The 18,668-nt window shown below is 36.0% G+C and overlaps 2 long non-coding RNA genes across 3 annotated transcripts; one reads left to right on the forward strand and one right to left on the reverse strand.

Annotated features, from left to right (window-relative positions):
* Positions 1–440: 440 nt before the first annotated feature.
* LOC128994005 (uncharacterized) lies at positions 441–5,673 on the reverse strand. The gene is made up of 3 exons (XR_008490863.1): positions 5,428–5,673; positions 4,347–4,450; positions 441–576 (listed from the first exon to the last, which is right to left on the reverse strand). It is a non-coding gene; the product is annotated as an uncharacterized LOC128994005 (long non-coding RNA).
* On the forward strand, positions 1,423–18,053 carry LOC128994004 (uncharacterized). Of its 2 annotated transcripts, none has more exons than XR_008490861.1 (3): positions 1,423–1,527; positions 4,327–4,472; positions 17,758–18,053. It is a non-coding gene; the product is annotated as an uncharacterized LOC128994004 (long non-coding RNA). The 2 variants fall into 2 exon arrangements; XR_008490862.1 differs by lacking the exon at positions 17,758–18,053 and adding an exon at positions 7,354–7,442.
* The last annotated feature ends 615 nt before the right edge of the window (positions 18,054–18,668 follow it).

Genomic DNA, 18,668 nt, shown 5'->3' on the forward strand with positions numbered 1-18,668 from the left:
TGGGTAAGTCATCTTTGATGAGATCAACCAAAAAGAAAAATTGGTCTTTTGACACACGGAAGTACTTAATTTCGTTGTCAACTAAATGATTACAAACCAGAATGTTATACGCCCCTTCACTGTCCCGATTCTTAAATATGTCACTTCGGTCACTGCGACTTGACACTAACAAAGATAAAAGATCGACAACATCATCATCAATGTCATCATATAGCATCAAAGCCAAAAGGGCTTTCCTCTTTCTATCCATACTCCGTCGCTAGTTTGCACAGAACTGAATCTCCGCAACGTTATTTTCGCAGTCTGTAGAACCACCCCTCTGATTTTTCGCTGCGTAATTTTCCGCTGCGAAAAATTACGCACCGCATGGCGGAGATTCCGCATCCTGTGGAACCATAGCTTTAATGGAGTTCCCATACATGTGTGCGGTTCCACTGACTTGCGATTCCGCATCCCGAAATTTCCGTTCCGCATGGCGGAGAAATCATACTGGTCTGAGAGCAGTAGCAGTGCGGATTCCGCCAGCGGAGAAGAGCCATCAAATATTGTGACCATGCAGTTTCATTATGTCTTGTGCTGTAAAAAGAGTAGATAAACGATTATAAAGTAACACCTATAATCGCAACACCGATTTTCAACAAACTAACTGTTAAAAAAATTATTATAATACATTTAACATAAACTGTCGAAAATGATAGACCTGACGAACAATTATCCTGAGATGTTTGGGTATCAAGTGTTAAACGGGATCTCATGATTGACACCCCTTAACTTTTGTTAAATAAATAGCAAAAATAGGCCCCTTCACTGTCTCGATTCTTAAATATGTCACTTCGATCACTGTGACTTGACACTAACAAAGATAAAAGATCGACAACATCATCATCAATGTCATCATATAGCATCAAAGCCAAGAGGGCTTTCGATCCTCTTTCTATCCATATTCGTCGCTAGTTTGGACAGACACAGAACTGAATCTCCGCATCGTTATTTTCGCAGTCTGTAGAACCACCCCTCTAGATTTTTCGATGCGAAAAATTACGCACCGCACGGCGGAGATTCCGCAACCTGAGGAACCATTGCTGAACGTCATAAAACTCACTATTAATAGTGTGGACGCTATGTGCACACGGAATTGGATTGGAATAATATTGTCGTCGTACAACACACTCAGGTCCTGTTGTTATTCCTCGTTGTACACAATAATTAATTTTATCATCGCTTTGCTTCAACCATTCTCTTTCTGGTATTCCATATTCATTGCTTCATATTTTTCAGCTCTTGTTTTCTTTAGTCAATGAAGTTGTAAATGATGATACCCAGTCAGGTCATGGTGGAAGGAAAAAAGGGAAAAAAGGTGTTTTTTCCTTCCACCATGCAGTCAGGTATTCTCAGGGGAGGTATAGAAGGGTATTTACTCAGGGGAGGTATAGAAGAAGAGGCTACGATGAAAACTGTAGAGAAGGGTTATGTTTATGTTTATATCTCAAACCTCAAAGTCAATGAAAAAACTCATCGCATCTCATCGTAAGTTTATTCAATATATTATATCAGAAATTAAGTTTGTAAGAAACCTAAGATTTTAACAATATTCTTTGTAAGTAGTCTTAAGTTTAATATTGTGTTTTTATAACTGACTCCATTCTGTACAAAATGTGCAATATGAATACAGTTATTTTGATTGATTGATTGAACCTCTATTTAACCCTGATCTGTCCTTCTCAAATACCTCCAACATAGTCAATGCTCTAACTCCAACTATTTACAATAGCCTAGCCTATAAAAACTTGCTGAGGTATGGTAGACTACTCTTTGAGTAGACCTAGCTTTATAAATGAGTTTTTCAAAATATTCTGAAACATTGAATGCTATCAGTGACTAAACTTAAATTCAATCATGTCCCTCAGAAATAACCGCAGCTCAAACGCCAAACTTAAACTTTTACTTAGATGGAGCGAACAGCCAACACTAGGTATCTTCTAATTTAAGCTAGGCCTACTTATACTTCTTACTGTTTATGATAACTCTGACGTTTTTCTGGCAAAAAAGAAGCCATTTTGAAGCCTCAGGAGTCAGGAAGAACTACCTATAAGAACTTTCAATAGTAAATATTCCGATTGAAATCTCTTTTGGTTCAGAACTCTAAAGATGAACACTTCAACAACCTCAAACCAACCCTCTAGTTTCTAGATACTCTTAGTAACTTAGCCTATTGTAAAATTGCCTAAGCTAGAATTGATGTCCTTCAACGGTGGACACAGTCTCAAAACACAAATTTTGTAAAGAACTGTTTTGATAGTAGGACTACTTCTATCCACAAAAACAAGTTTGTTGCTTATCCCTTATTTTTGGTAAACATTCGATCAGTACTCGCTAAGTTCACTTCAAGACAAAGCCTACTTTGAACACAGCTTTGAGGTCAGTTGGACAGTGGTGCACAGAGGTACAGTAGGCCTTTCTATCAACCCCTCCAAAGTGGCGGTTATCTCCTTCACCAGGAGGCGCGATCTAAATGGCATAGGACCTTTGAGAATACAAGACACAGTGCTTGAAATGCAGAATCAGGTAAAGTACCTGGGTGTGGTATTGGACCGAAAGCTGCAATGGGGACCACAACTCCAAAAGGTCATTGATCGAGGTAAGTGGTCACTCATGGCATGCAGACGGATGGTGGGAGGAACCTGGGGGCTCAAGCCGGGGCTCATGCACTGGATCTGTGGTAAGGCCTGCCATGACATACGGCTCACTCGTGTGGTAGCCCAAGATGGACTCGGTGTCGGCGGTGAGAGATCTGGCTGCCGTCCAAAGACTCGCCTGTCTCATCATCACGGGCGCAATGAGCAGTTGTCCGGTTGCCTCACTGGACTGCCTTCTCAACCTCACTCCAATTGACCTGCATGTCAAGGTCACTGCGAGGAGGACTGCCTACAGACTCCAGTGTGAAAACCTTTGGTTGGATGTTGGAGGATCCTGAGGTCACTATCGGATCACTCAGCAGGTAAGAGGGGAGGTAATGGACATGCCCTCGGACCATATGACTCGATTCTTCTTCGCCAGGCCATTCACCGTCCTTTCATCTAGGGATGAGTGGGTGTTGGGTGGGAATCCTCTTTCACAAGGCGACCTTGAATGGTAGGTGTAGGTACTGATGGTTCAAAGGTAAAAAGTGGGACAGGGGCTGGAATTCCTTCCCAGACGGTCGCCTCCAATGCTCTACGTTTAGACAGAAGGAAACTCAGACAGATCACAGGAATGGTCACTGGCAATGGCTTCCTAAAATTGCACCTGCATCGCTTGAGGATCCACAATGGAGATCCACTAGGAAATGTGGGCAATCAGAGGAGACTGCTGACCACCTACTCTACGACAGCACAGCTCTGACCGAGGTAAGGGACAGTACTCTTGGTGCAATGACAAGGGGCAGACACCTTCCTCAGGAGGAGCTCATAGACAGGATGCTGAAGTTCATTAAGCAACTCAGGTTTGACGGACTCTGAAGTACCATGTGGGGAGCGCAAAAAGCCCAACAGTGGCTGACGTGCAACAGGACAAGGTCCGCCCCTACAGAATCAATCAATCAAACAAGCCTACTTTACACTTGATCAAATCATTACCTTATCATTATCTATCTTCAGATAATTTTCAAACAATTTCAATGAAAATGAAGTTCTTAATGTTCTTTAGTATAATATAGAAGACAACTAGCCTAATACCCTAACCAGGGGTGCCCCCCCCCTCACTAGAGCCTAGGTCGCAGAATCCCCCCCCCCCCAATTCGATGTTCAACCCATGCTGGGAGAATCCAGGCATCTCCCCAGTTAAAATGCGGGTGCTCAATTTTTTTAATAGGGCTTTCAGCTTTTGAATCAGATTTTCAACCATATTTAAATGGCAGATTTTTCTGAAAAGGGCTAATTTGGTTATAATGTAAAATACCTAATTAGGCCTATTTGAGAATTTTATAAATAATTTTAAGTGTTCAGTAATCAAATGTACATGTGCAATATACCAGTGCATTTTATGTACAATTATTTACTCAAGTCATAAAGAAAACTCTTGATCAAATTTGCAGAATTGGTAAAAACATATATTACTGTACAAAAAGATGGATTGGGTGGTTGATTTTTCAGTCGAGTTGAGAATAGGACAAACTGCTTGAGTAATTCAAATTGTCATAGAATTGCCGTACAGATACTTCTTTCAAAACAATTTATATTTTGATCGCATCATAAGTAATCATTTAAAATAGCTATTTAAACCTTTTTAAACTGTTGTTTAGTTTGTTTCTATTAGGAAAATTATCAACAATTATAATAATTATTATAGGATGAACGTTGGATATCCACCTGATCGACTAAAGTGTTGGAGGAGGTAAAAGTGGTATAGCATACAGTGGAATAACATCGCTTGATACACTTTAGCTGTGATTGGGCACTTTAAAGTGTTAGGCCTGCAACAATGCAAGTCAAGAGGTTAGTCAAACAACATATTTATAAATATATTATACACTTTCATATATTTTATTTTATGTCAACTAGATCTGAAATTATATTTAAGATACATACAATTTATGTAATGATTTTCTGACTTCCGGGCAAACAACAGTCAACAGTTCTTGGTAATTTTTATTTATCATGACTTCTATTTAATTGTTTGTATACATTTACGATTAATATGCCGATGTAATGTAATGTAATGTAATGCGAAGAGAACAAAATACAAGAACTATAGAAACCAAATCAAGGTATGCTTTCGATCGCTGGGATTCAATTTTGTACATATCTTATTTGTCTTTTCTGGGAAGGATGGAGGGAGAGGAGAAAAGGTCTACATTTATCCAGTTGTCAATTAATATCATGTCTGCCACCAATCAGACTGAGGTCCACCAGCATAGCTTCTTATCTGTTTAAAAACTCCAATTTTTTCATCCCTAAATTTTAAAAATCTTTAAAAGTGTAACGTCTCTCTTCCACTCACAGGAGTAACTAAATTCTCCTTTGTGGGAGATAATATCGCAAAGGCCTAGTACCTTTTTGTGATATAAATGATAATTTGATTTTATATGATTTACAAGCAGGAATATACTTAAGGATTTTTCAATATTTTTCTTTCATGTTAGAAACAGTGCATTCCAGTTACTTTAAAAGTTTCTGAGGATTCTTATGGTATAGAGAATTTCATTGCAACTACCGGTAACTGAAATGTTGCTCAGCTAATTATTTGATTAATACCAAATACCCAATCAAAACATAGCGCAAACCATCCGGTCTTATATCTGACCAAAATCATCACTTGGTTCTGTTACCCAAGTAAATCTATCTACAAACCTATGGATTTACATTGTTAAATTATCTTCTATTTTAATTGTTACTTATTGGAGCCTAAACAGAAATTAAACATTCAGCTACAAGAAATGCAAAAAATTACCTTAGAATTACAGAAAACATGCCAGCGCCAGCTGATGACAACATATTTGCAAAGGATTTCAAATGAAGGCCAGAAGTTGTGATATGCAATCCTCTCTTTAAAGTAGACTCTCGCTTAGGTAGATTCTTGCTAAAGTAGACACTCACTACAGTCGGAGATCTGAAACAGTATCAAAGAATTCTTAAATGGTATACCAACTTGACCGGAACTTACTTCTAATTACCTGTTTTAAACAGTGCAATCTGTTTTAAGTTTTAGAATTGGTTCACATAAGTATACATCGTTTGTCAATGATCAATAATTTAATTCTTGAAACAGTAAAATGTGTGTAAAAGCCAGTCTTTGTAGCTTCATCCAAATCCTAAAGAGACAGTTAACTGTGTATTATCACTGAATAGCAATTAAAAATATGGAATAGGATATTTCACTTAAAACCTTATTCGCTTAAAATTTTTTCTATGAGTTTACTCTCCTTGAGCTCTAAAATATGCAATTGTGGTTCAATTCAGCCCTAAGTGTTAAATGCGGATGTTACACGTTTTGGACTTAAAAAGGTTAAGATCGTAACATATCAAATCTTCCCATACCAATCAAACAACTTCCTTTTTTCTTCTTCTTCAAGATCTAATGATGTTCATGTAACGTGTTGTGGCTCCACTATATTTAGTGTAGTTTCTAACTTACACTAAGGTTCTACTCCCTATGACTGTTATTTCTTGAATAGATACTTACATAGATAGTAGAATACAGCTCTTCCCCTCTGATGATGTGTTGATAACAGCCAGCGGGATGATGGGAAGATACTAAGGAAACCAGGCCAGTGGGTTGGAAAAAGGTTTAAATACTTTGGATAAAGGACAACTAAGATAGAGATGAGGAGGTCCAGACACATTTATCTAGATCTACCTCCTCTCTCTATCGACAGGCCCCCTCTGCCATGTTCGGTTGGAGGGCCTCCCGTTTCTACCACAACATTACTGTACTATGGTAGGGCCGTAACACAAGCTTAATGCGTATATTACCAATCAGTACTTAAAAAAATAAATCCTGGTATCAAAACTCTCAATTAAATTTTGAATTTTATCAAATGTCTATTGCAGTTTATGAGTTTTGAATTTTGTATGGGCCGAAGCCCACTTATCCCTCCTTACCACCCCTGGCAAGAATCTTAGAAGTTTAATCATGCAAAACGATACTTAAGAGTATATTTAAACTTACCATTTAATGTATTCATAAGCCTATATTGAAATGGGGCAAGGAGCCTCCCCCTTAAGACCCCACCAGTGTGACCATACGGACTGAGAATTTTATGAAGTTTGCGTAAATTCATGTTGAAATTGGAACTATGCAGGAATTTTAAATTTTGCACTGAAGGAAAACCGGTTTTAGTCTGCAGTCTTGGTAAAATTGTGATCATCATCCGTGGTCACGGCAAAATCGTTAACACCCCTCGAGGTCTTGGCAAAATCAAGAACATCTTCCACAGTAATGGCAAAATCAAGAACATTTGCTAATACGGGAATTCGGCTAAACTATCAACTTTTTCATGTTCGCAGGAAAATTGAAATATCTTCTTTAGTCACGGCGAAATCACAAACATAATCTGCGATCTCGGCAAAACTGTAAATATCTTCCACCGTCACAGTAAAATCGAGATCACTGTATGCCATCATGGCAAAACTGTTAACATCTTCTGCGGTCATGGCAAAATTGAGAACTTCATACACAGACTTAGCAAAATCACTCAAAACTCTTGAGGTAAAAAAAAATCTTGGACATTATTTAGTGACATCATCGTCCCCCACGATCAGGGTAAAATCATTTTTCGAATGTGTATCTTCATAAAAACTTTCAGCGGTCACAGAAATTTACGCTCCGCTCGACTTGATCTAAGCTTGACCTGAGTGATATTTTCTGTCCGTACAGACCTCTTGTGCTGACTGTTGGTCCGAGGTCCGACCAGATCCAAAAATATGGACCAATGGAGTACTCGCAGACCACTAGTAAAAGATACACTTGGCGACTAGTAATCACGTCCGGGAAAACCAGGTTTTTTATTAGGAAATCTGGAAAAGTTAGTGAATTTTGTTTAGGAGTTCTGCCCACACTTAAAATTATGCTGTTTTGGGTAAGGGGAGGAGTTTCTAATTTACTTAACAAGGTTGCCCCTGTAGATAACCCTTTATGTATAGTATAGTGGCCTTTCATGATTAAACTTTTGAGACTTTTACCAGGCAACTGGAAAATGACTTAAGAATAACTTAACACAAAATCTATGTCTATCCTAAAACTACACCCTAACGTAAAGTACACTCAATCACACCTATTTATAAGAAACCAATATCAAATAATAAAAATTTATGTTACTTATGTTAGAGGAATAAATGAAATTTGTGTTAACATTTAGATTATACAACTTACTCCTATTTTGTGTGTATTTTGGCGGTTTTGCTTCTTCAAACGTTCAAACTAATACCAACCCAAACTTTTGTGTACGTACCTGAAATCGCAATTGTGCAACGAAATGGGGCACATTTGTAGGATACCTCTTATACGGGACATGGAAATACAGTACGTATTCTAGCTTAAAGACTTTCTAAATCATGCACATAATATTCCTACTTAAAAATTATTAAGGCCCGGTTTCCCCAAAATGGTGTAAACTTCGTTTATAATAAACTAGTTTATTTTTATACTCCGTTTAAAATGTGTGTTTGGTTTCTCCGACATTTTACTAGCTTCGTTTAAGATAAACGGCAATTCGAGCGGTTTGCAATCCTGAATGTGTATTTGCAAAGAATCTTCGGTGGGCTTTGGGCTAGTGTTTCTTACAACGCTCGCTACGCTACGCTACAACTCGGTAGAGCAGACGAGCAAAGTGCAAATGCTGCTGCTAGAATAACATCACTGTTTAAGGTTATGTTATGTTATAAAGTTGATTTTTCTTTTACAACAAGAAGAATTAATTCTGCCCCTTATTTTAGTAGGCCCCTTGTTCTACAGCCGCATGTGTAACTCACTGGGGGATACAAATTCTAGACCACTTCTAGATGAGCTAGAGACTTGAAATTTTCGGTGTTTTGTAGGTCTAGTGCCCAAACCCCCGGGAAAATTCCAAAAAGTGACATTTTTAAATTTTAACCCCCCCCGAAATTAAGGGTTTCCCCCCCATGTTATTCTTATGGGGAATAACATTAAAAATGGCCGACTTTGGTGTGCCCATCTGAACGGTTTAGAAACGTGCTAGAGACTTCAAATTTGCGTAGTATTGTACTATGGGATCTTAAATTAACGGTTAGTTTCGCAAAAGTCCCATTTTCACATTTTAACCTCCCCAAAAATCCAAAATGGCTGACCTCTGAAAACGAAAAAACACTTTTTTTTTCAACCGGATGTAGCTCGAAAACGGTAAGAGCTAGAAAAGATTTGAAAGGATCTTAGCGAAAGGAAATTAAATTTTCTACAAAACCCTGTTCGGCGTTTTCCGGAAATCGCACTCCTTAACCTTCAAAAAAACCCCTACTTTCAAAATTTAGTAAATTTCTTTGAACTTTTTTACGGTTTTCGCTATTTTTTCATACTTAAATAATTCTTTTTTGCAGATATTATAAGTGCTCTGTGTTCCCCTTAATTTACTTTAAATTTTACTCATTTAATGTTTTTTTGTATCCTTACTCCTTAACCCCCAAAACTTAGGTTTAATGTCAAATTTTAAAGGTTTTTTACCACTTTTACAAGCCCCATGTTATTCTTATGGAGAATAACATTGAAAATGGTAGACTTTGGTGTGCTCATCTAAACCGTTTAGAAACGTGCTAGAGACTTGAAACTTGGTATTATTGTAGTAGGGGATCTTATATTAATGATGAAACTTGCAAAAGTCCCATTTTCAAATTTTAACCCCGCCAAAAATCCAAAATGGAGGACCTCTGAAAACGATAAAACAAGTTTTTTTCAAACGGATATAGCTCGAAAACAGTAAGAGCTAGAAAAGATTTGAAAGGATCTTAGCGAAAGGAAATTAAATTTTCTACTGAACCCTTCTGAGCGTTTTCCAAAAATCGCACTCCTTAAGCTTCAAAAAACGCCCTAATTTCAAAATTTTGCAAATTTCTTTCAAATTTTTACCGGTTTTCGTTATTTTTTCATACTTAAACAATTCCTTTTTGCAAATATTATTATTGCTTTGTGTTCTCATTACTTTACTTGAAATTTTACACTTTACATGTTATTTCGTAACTTTACTCCTTGACCCAAAATACTTAAGTTTTTACCACTTTTATGAGCCCCATATTATTCTTATGCAGAATAAGATTGAAATTTGATGACTTTGGTATGGTCAAATGAATCGTTTAGAAATGTGCTAGAGACTTGAAATTTGTTAGTATTCTAGTAATGGATCCTAAGTTAATGGTGAAATTTGCAAAAGTCCAATTTTTAAATTTTAACACACCCAAAAATCCAAAATGGCGGACCTCTGAAAACGACAAAACACGTTTTTTTCAATCGGCTATAGTTCGAAAACTGTAAGAGCTAGAAAAGATTTGAAAGATTTTTCATGAACAGGAATTAAATTTTCTACAAAACTCTTTTAAGCGTTACCCGAAAATTGCACTCCTTCAGCTTAAAAAAATGCCCTACTTTCAAAATTTGGTAAATTTCTATAAAATTTTTACCGGTTTTCGCTATTTTTACATACTTAAATAATCACTTTTTGCAAATGTTATCAATGCTTTGTATTTTCCTTGGCTTAATTTCGGTTTTAATCATACATGTTTTTTCGTAACTTTACTCCTTGACCCCCAAAACTTAAGTTTAATATCAAAATTTAAAAGGTTTTACCAGTTTCACGAGGTAATAATAGACTCTTTACCTTTTCTGTATGCACAAGGTTATTAAAACTATACAAAGTTTACTGTATTAGAGCTAACACCAAGGTATGAATATAATAAGGACCATTTAAAAAGTCCCCCCCCTCTCGAAATCCCCCTTATATCTATCCTATAGCCACCACAGATTAATCGGTCTAAATCACGTTTACCAATTTCTAGATTAGCTAAAAATCCTGAAATTTGCACCCTGTCCCCCTGTGGCACATTTGTACTTACAAAATTTTACCCCCAATTTTCGCTACTTTTCCCAATCTAAGTAAATTCTTTTTGCAAACATTATTAATATTTTGTATATGCTCTGGTTTACTTAAAGTTTAATCCCCCTATCGTATTTCCAACCCCCCCTCCCTAATATTATATCCTCCCCCACCCCAATGTTATTGTAACAGGTGCGTAAGTCTAAATCACGTTTACCCATTTCTAGATTAACTGGATGTCTGAAATTTGGCCTGATTGTAGGTCTTGCGCCCTGTCCCCCGTGGCTCATTTACCCCCAACCAAAAAAGGGGCCTGGGGGCGGAGCCCCCAGCGAGCCAAAGGCGAGTCAAAGTGTTATAATCTTCATATTCAACTTCTTTGAAAATGTCAATTAACTCCTCCATTTGAGTTAAGGCAAATACTGCAATTATTAGTAGCCTAACTTGCAAAAATAATAAATGTACAAATAAAAAGAACTTAACAAACAAAATAAATTAAAATATAAATAAAACTTAACTTATAATTATAGGTCTTTACAATATAAGCTAGCCCTAAGCCAAGCCTATTTTCGTTCAAATAAATTTGTTGATGCTTCAATTATTAACCTACCTATTGTTTTGGAATTATTTGAGGTTATGTTACTGTTGTAACTTACTAATTTGAACTCAGTTTATTTTATCCCCAGTAGTTAAACCAAGTCGAGAGGTGGTTTAGTTTGAACTTAGATTAATACCTAGTTTAAATTTGGAGAAACACAAATCAAAGTTAAACTAAGTTTAAATCGCCGTTTAACTTAAAACTAAGTTTTAATGAGTTGGGGAAACCGGGCCTAAACCAAGTCGAGAGGTGGTTTAGGTTGAACTTAGATTAATACCTAGTTTAAATTTGGAGAAACACAAATCAAAGTTAAACTAAGTTTAAATCACCGTTTAACTTAAAACTAAGTTTAAATGAGTTGGGGAAACCGGGCCTAAGTTTTATTCAGGTGCTGTAAACCAATATTGATTTAACAAAATATTTATTTATTTATTTATTACTTAGTACAGCACATATACAATGAATTTACAATACCAAACTGCATAAGCCTTAAAAAAAGGCTTGTCCTCAGCATTTTTCTTTTGATGGTTCATCTACAGACTGAGACCTTTCTTTGGACACCTCTACCAAGCTTCTAAGCCCAGCAGTATTCTCAAATTATTGGCAACAATGTTTTCAATTAAATAAATAGTTTCCTCCATATTAACCTTATGGGAGAAAACACAACTTTGATGGAATAAAAAAGTTAACCAGAAAACAATTTAAAGCTGGCATAGTTTAATTACCATGTAACCACCCATCAGACTTATCGCCCACTACATTATAACACTCTTACCTCTATACCAACTGCCACTCAACTTATCACCTGTTGGTTCACTGTATAGATTTATGTATTTTTGTTTAATCCTCATATGCTGGTAACGATTTTCTAAAATTTGTTGCTAAACACATAAAAAAATAAACAAACCTATCTAAATTCAAGAAAATTTTAAAAGAACATATAATAAATCTAGCATTCAATTCTTTTGATGATTTTTCCACCTCCCATAAATAGAAATAATAGTATTTTTATTTTAAGTATTATGACACCAATGTACGTGATTTATGATGAATAAAGATGTTTGAATATGAATATGAATGTTTTCATTGACTGGGTAAATCCCAAGTAGGTAAATATAATAACAGTAAAAGCAAAGTTAGAGAGATTAAATAAGGATTTATTGTTTACATTTTAAATAAACATGTTTGCCTTAATACTATAGTTAAAACACCCGTGAGGGCCACATACAGTTCTTAATCATGTACACTGCACTGCTTAAGCTTTTTCGAAGCTTGTAATACCAAAATACCCATGTGATTATCTAAATCATGGTATAACATTATAGCAACCGCAAGTAATCTCTCCTGTGAACTTATGTTGCGCACCAACCGTGTGTATTGTACGCAGTCTAGGAAACCACTGACGGTGTCTGCGTTTTGAGACCTGGATGAAAAGCACAGTGCATCTATTACGCGTCCAGGAAACCATAAGCTCTGCAGTGAGGTCCTCTGGTATCCCGCACCTGCAGGGTACTGTTTCAGACACTCATAAGTCCTCCTGAGGCCATCCACCCCTCGGCACGGTCCACATGACATCTTAGGTTGGTCTGTAACATAACTTGAGGAAAGGGACCAGAAATGTAGGTGAAGAGTGGAAGATGGATAGGTGAGAAAGTTAATCCATGTGTTAGGAAGCTGAAGAAACATGGATTAATAGGACAGCCCCTGCTCAGATGAAGAGTAGGGAGACAGGGAGGCTGGTTGCGATGGACAAGCCACCGGGCGATGGGATCGCCAACCCCTACGCCTTAAACATCTGTACTTAGTCAGATGAAAATACACCATGATGTTGACTTAAGTTTATTTTTTTAAGTTAGATTTACGATTTCTGCAAACTCTCAAGTTGTTTTACCAGAGAGGATAGTAAAAATAATTTATAATTATGTAAATCGGTTATAAGTTGCAAATAATAATTCATCTGTAAGAAAAAGTTTAAACTTTCAATCGCTGTAGCTTTCATATTGACTGTTTGATTTTAATTGATTTACTTTTGATTCAAGAGCCACTGGCAGTCGATCCTACCACTGTTTCAAAAAACAAAAATTGTATTTACTCAAGGCTGTATTTCAGCTTGTTTATATATTTGCATGTAACATAATTATGTTCTTTTTCTATATACAAGGTGTTGATTAGCATCCAGATATTCTTATGGAATTAGTTGTTTGAGAAGATGTGATACTGCTTAGATGCAACATATTATCCTAATGTCAATAAATAAAAAAAAAATTATCATCTGAAAGATGAATAGAATAAACAGTTGGCTTCTCAAATTGTATTCAAACAAGCTTTAGGCTACTATACTGCAATCTTGAATAATGCAACTATTTGTTTTTGATTGGGTTTATTTTGTTTAAGAATGTAATATTTTATAGTGATTCATTAGACAAATTTGAACTGAATTCCAGCAACAAGGAAGCAAGAAAACAGCCATCTGACACCCACTCATAAATCACAAGGTTCTTTCATAACACCATCTCTGCTAAAGTGGCGAAACAGGTTTCGCATTTTCTTACAAGTTATTTGCGAATGAATTTGATCTTCAAAATCAACCCTCGACTCAATTGACCACTGTTAGTTGTGTCTGCAAATGTAGGGTAATTTATTACCTACTCTGGAGGTACCGTAGTTTTGGGGGTACGGTATTCTAAGTAATTTAATTAACAATTGTAACTACAGTATCATCAATTTATCACTGGAATGAATAATAATAAAACAGCAGATATATTTGCAAAACAAACTGACCCCAAAGGAACGGTAAATGACTTTTTTCTACCTAGCTACGAGTAGAAGCTGGCTTGTTCAACCCAACGGGAGTGGGAAGATTAAGAAAAACTCACCAAGTGGATTTACAATTTATTAATTTAACTAAAATAAATACATTTTGTTTAATGAAAACAATTTGAAACAATGTGAAACTAAAATAAAAGTAAAATTTAGACAATAATAATTTACAATAAAGTTCAGGAGTAAGGAAAAAGTAAGAGTCGCGACACGGACCTACCCCTAGGTTGGTTTAAATATCTTAAATTGTTAACAATAAACCTATTTCTTTAATTAATTGCGGTCAGCTTGGGTTTCACGCTGCCGTAATTTCAAGTCACCACATTCTGCAGAGTTAGCACAATTTATAATACAGTATAGCCAGCCAGGCCATGACGTCTTGTTAGGATTGTAAATAAATAAATAAACTAAAAAAATAAATTAATAAATTGTGTAGAATTATGATGGTTAGAACTAGAGCTCGTCCTGTGGTCAAAAACTCGACCAAAAGTATGTTTGTTGCAAACTTCGGTATTTTCACCACACGCTGAAAACAAAATCTATAATTGGAATTTCTTCCATTTTTTTAACCCTTTGAGTGCCAACGTCCGGGGAAACCGGACGTTTTTAAAACGAGCCAAAAGTGCCGACGTCCGGCCGACCGGACGTTTTTAGAATGAGCCAAAAGTGCCAACGTCCGGCTGACCGGACGTTTCGTAATGATCGAACAGTTGTCATAACAACCGAATGGATACTCGGATTCTTTTAACCCATATATTAACATTGAGTCAAAAGTTACTAGATGCGATACATCGATTTTCGTTGGTCGAAATATCGAAAATTCAATTTTTACGAAATTTTAACCTAAAAATCGCCAGATCGCGCTCGGCATTTTTAGCGCGACCTTCGGGAAAAATCATCGGCATTTTTTGAGCGTTACTTTTATTTCTCGCCTGGCACTCTAAGGGTTAAATTTTCAGAATATATTTTGTTGTTATTTAATCACCAAAATGGCAACCCATAAGGCCCATGTAAGTTTTTTAAAAGTTTAAATTCATTTTTGTCCTTATTTTTGAGCCTCTTTTAATTTATAAAAGTATTCTGCACATCTACAGGCAAATATCTTTCTAACAGATTATCCCTGTGATGCAGAGGATCTGAGAAAAAATGGTTTCAAAAACACGCTTGTCTGTTAATATACAGAATTGGCCCCATGTTAAATCTCAAAAAGAAAAAGAAATTTCCATTTTCAATCCAATTTACATAAATATTTTCAAAATACAAATAAAACTTACACATTTAGGACCGATAATCTTTATTTTTGTATAACTAACGTGTAAATAGGTCCACCAGGGTAGGGTGGCTGTCGTAAGCTTAGAAATTTGGCCCCATGTTAAATCGCTATAAAAAAGTTTCATCTCCATTTTTGACCCAAAACTAACATGAATATTTTAAAAATTCAAATAAAATCTGCATAGGACCAACAACCTGTCTTTTGGTACACCCCCAAGTAATTCGGTCCAGTAGTATGGTCAGGCTAGCTGTCATAATATTTGCAAATGTTTTTTTAAATACAAGCTTAGGCTGGAAGGTTTTAAAAATAACTTGGATACTTATAGGAAGTAAATTAAAATATAATACTTCTGGACAGGGTTAGTATATGATGTCTGCCCCTAGCAGATTAAAATTCTCCCTCTTTCAAAATATTTGACCCCTTTCAAATTTTGAACTTACATCACTTACTCTTTCCTTTGAATACCACAAAAAATAAAACTACATGAACAATTTTCTTTACATGTTGATTCTACAAGACTACAATTAACACATTAAGATTTACTGACTTTGAAAACTTTACTTTTTTCCAAACTAAATTAAGATAGCGTCATCATGTAGAATGAAATGTTAACAGAACAATATCCAAACAGAAAATAAACTTATAACTACATGGTGTACATGATTGTTGTTGTTGAATCTGCATTACTTCTCCGTTTACAATATTTAAGGGGTTTGAGGGGAAGTTCCCCCACCACTTTTTTGTATTTAATGCACCATATGTTGCTTGATCAGCTGTTGAGCTATTATTTCAAAAGTAAGGGTCAAGTGGAGGGGATTCTTCCCCTAAAACCACCTAAATATTGTTTACGAGTAACAAAAATAACTACAGTACACAGAACAGAAAAACAGCTAACAAAAACAGAAAAACGTACATATACCCCAAATCCAGATAGGAATTGAATTACATTCCACAAAGACCAGCAGACTTGCCAGTAAATCGCTTAGAAATTGTGAGGAATAAATTCACCGTTAATTTAAGTAAATTTGCATTAGCCTGATTGGTGTTTGGCAAAAAATGTCACATTTATGATTGTTGTTGCCTGATCTCTTGCAGGTAAGATGTTTGTGTCACCCTATGGATTCCTCCACCTTGTGTGGCATCCTCAAAGGTCTTCTTGTATCTTCTTATTACTACACTAATGTCTAAATTTACAAAAATATTGATACATAAACGGTCACTACTATAGCGGTAGGGTCGAACGGACAACACGTCGATGAATAAGGGGCGTAGTCATGGCGGTAGGCCTTTCCTCCTCCGTTTCAATTCTTGGACTTGGGATTGTAAGCATTAGACCATCCGAGGTTTGACACGATAACCAACCAAATGGAAAAGGAAACAACCAACACAGTAAGCAATAATAACAACCAGACGTACATGACCCAACCAAAAGATACGTACGTATCCACCAACTATATAGACAAATCAGCCTAAAAATTCCAAGGAGTTGGACACACACCTACCTATAAAGTAAAAACCATCCTCATTCCAAATTACGAAATTCCTTATAAAAGACAGGCTAATTAAAAATGGGAGAATCACAAAAATATTTCCCATAACTACCAATACCATAGGACAACACCAACACCAACAGAACAGTTTATCAACGATTTAAAGATCATGACACAAGTCATCATAACAGCTCTAGAATTCTACAATTCCCGATTCCCTCACAATTCAGAACAAAACCGACTCAAAATACTTAACAAAAGTACAAGAAAGTTACAAAATATAAATGGATCGAACACCCTCCTAAACAAAAAAGAAGACTACACCAGTCCTACAATTTTCAAATTAATATAAGACAACGACATTGAAACGGACAAAACTGAAAACACAGCAACAACAGAGATCAAATCACCGACCATAAACCAGGAGAGTAAAATTATCCTCAACCTTCGATCGGCCCAAATGCCGACATCCCTAAGTCTTTTTTCATGAAACGGAGGAAAAAAGACCATCCCCCATGATTCTGCCACGTGTACATCGTCGCTGTCCGATCGACCCGACCGCAATACCAGTAACCATGTGTGTAAATATAAATTAGTGTAGTAATAAGATGAATTCAAGAAGACTTTGAAGATGAAACACAAGGTGAAGAAATTCATGGGGTAATACAAATATCTTACCTAGAAGAACTCTACTACAAAGGTAAATCTAATACATATAATTGAAGTTCTTGAATCTGGGATGGCAAAAGATATTTAAAAATGTCATTTACCTTGTAAAATGTATTTCCTATTTCAAACCTTAGGTTTAGTGAGTGCTTAGGTTTGCTGCTACTGGACAGTAAAGTGTGTTTTTAGTGGAATACTAAAAGTCAAGTATGAAATAAATCAATTTGCCATAAAAGAAAATTACTTAAGATTATTTATTATTTTTAAAATAACATGGAAATTTCAGATTTACCGTTTTTCTCCGGAACCATATAAAGTACACTTTAATCTACTAAATCATCATTTGGGTTTCTAAGTTTTACAAAAATGTTTGAAAAACAATTTTATGTTTTAGGAATGAAAAAGAAAAACCAATTTTTACTGCGGCTCCCTAGAACTCCGTCCTCATAGCCCAAGCATGCTGATTCGCAAACTCATTTGAATAAACACAAGGTGTGGGGAATTTATGTTAATTAGAAAGCAATGTGGACTGTATTATAGTAATTTTGAATTGGATACACTAACCTTTTGTTATTAAACTGATGCGTAGACTGGGGGCCCCCTTTGATGAATCCTGAAATGCTATAATGTTGATAAGTTCACTTTTTCACACTATATGATGTTAAAAAACACTTCAATTGTCTTTATAATAAGTTATAAGCCAGCAGTAAATATTTATGTGTTTGTATAGAGGTTTATGATATTTAAAAATGGGTAGGAGAAAAGGCATGTTAAGTCCTCATAGCAACAGGACTTGCCCAAGAGTGTGCCACTACTCTACTGAAGGAAGGAGTTGGTCATGTGATACATATCAGTGACCAATCAGAGAGCTAGTCTTGAAACCATTGGGATTTGAAGATACTGATGCACTCTATGAGGAAAACATTTAACTATTTGAAATGGTATTTAAATGGAGATTGTGGTGAAATCAGTTACATATTATTAGAGTGCATTAAAATTAAAAATTAATATAAGAATACTTAGAACAAAACAGTATATATATTTGACATACCGGCCCCCTTGAACCGATCCGGTTCAACAGAAAAACAAGAACCATGCATGATTGAAATATGAGGAATAAAAATAAGGAAGGGGGTTGGTAGCCAGAGTTATGTTAGGTTAGTTTATAGGAAGGCGGGAAACCTTAACTGCAGGTCGTGTTAAGGTTTTTGTAGATGTCTTGATTTGAACGACTCTTACAGTGCCATCTTGACCAGGAGAGGCTGAGATGATTCGACCAAGCATCCAAGCAAGAGGTGGAGTATT

The sequence above is a fragment of the Macrosteles quadrilineatus genome, unplaced genomic scaffold (assembly GCF_028750875.1).
Source record: "Macrosteles quadrilineatus isolate MER2022 unplaced genomic scaffold, UCM_ALF_1.0 Scaffold_5__1_contigs__length_97177068, whole genome shotgun sequence".
In the NCBI taxonomy this organism is placed as follows: Eukaryota; Metazoa; Arthropoda; class Insecta; order Hemiptera; family Cicadellidae; genus Macrosteles; species Macrosteles quadrilineatus.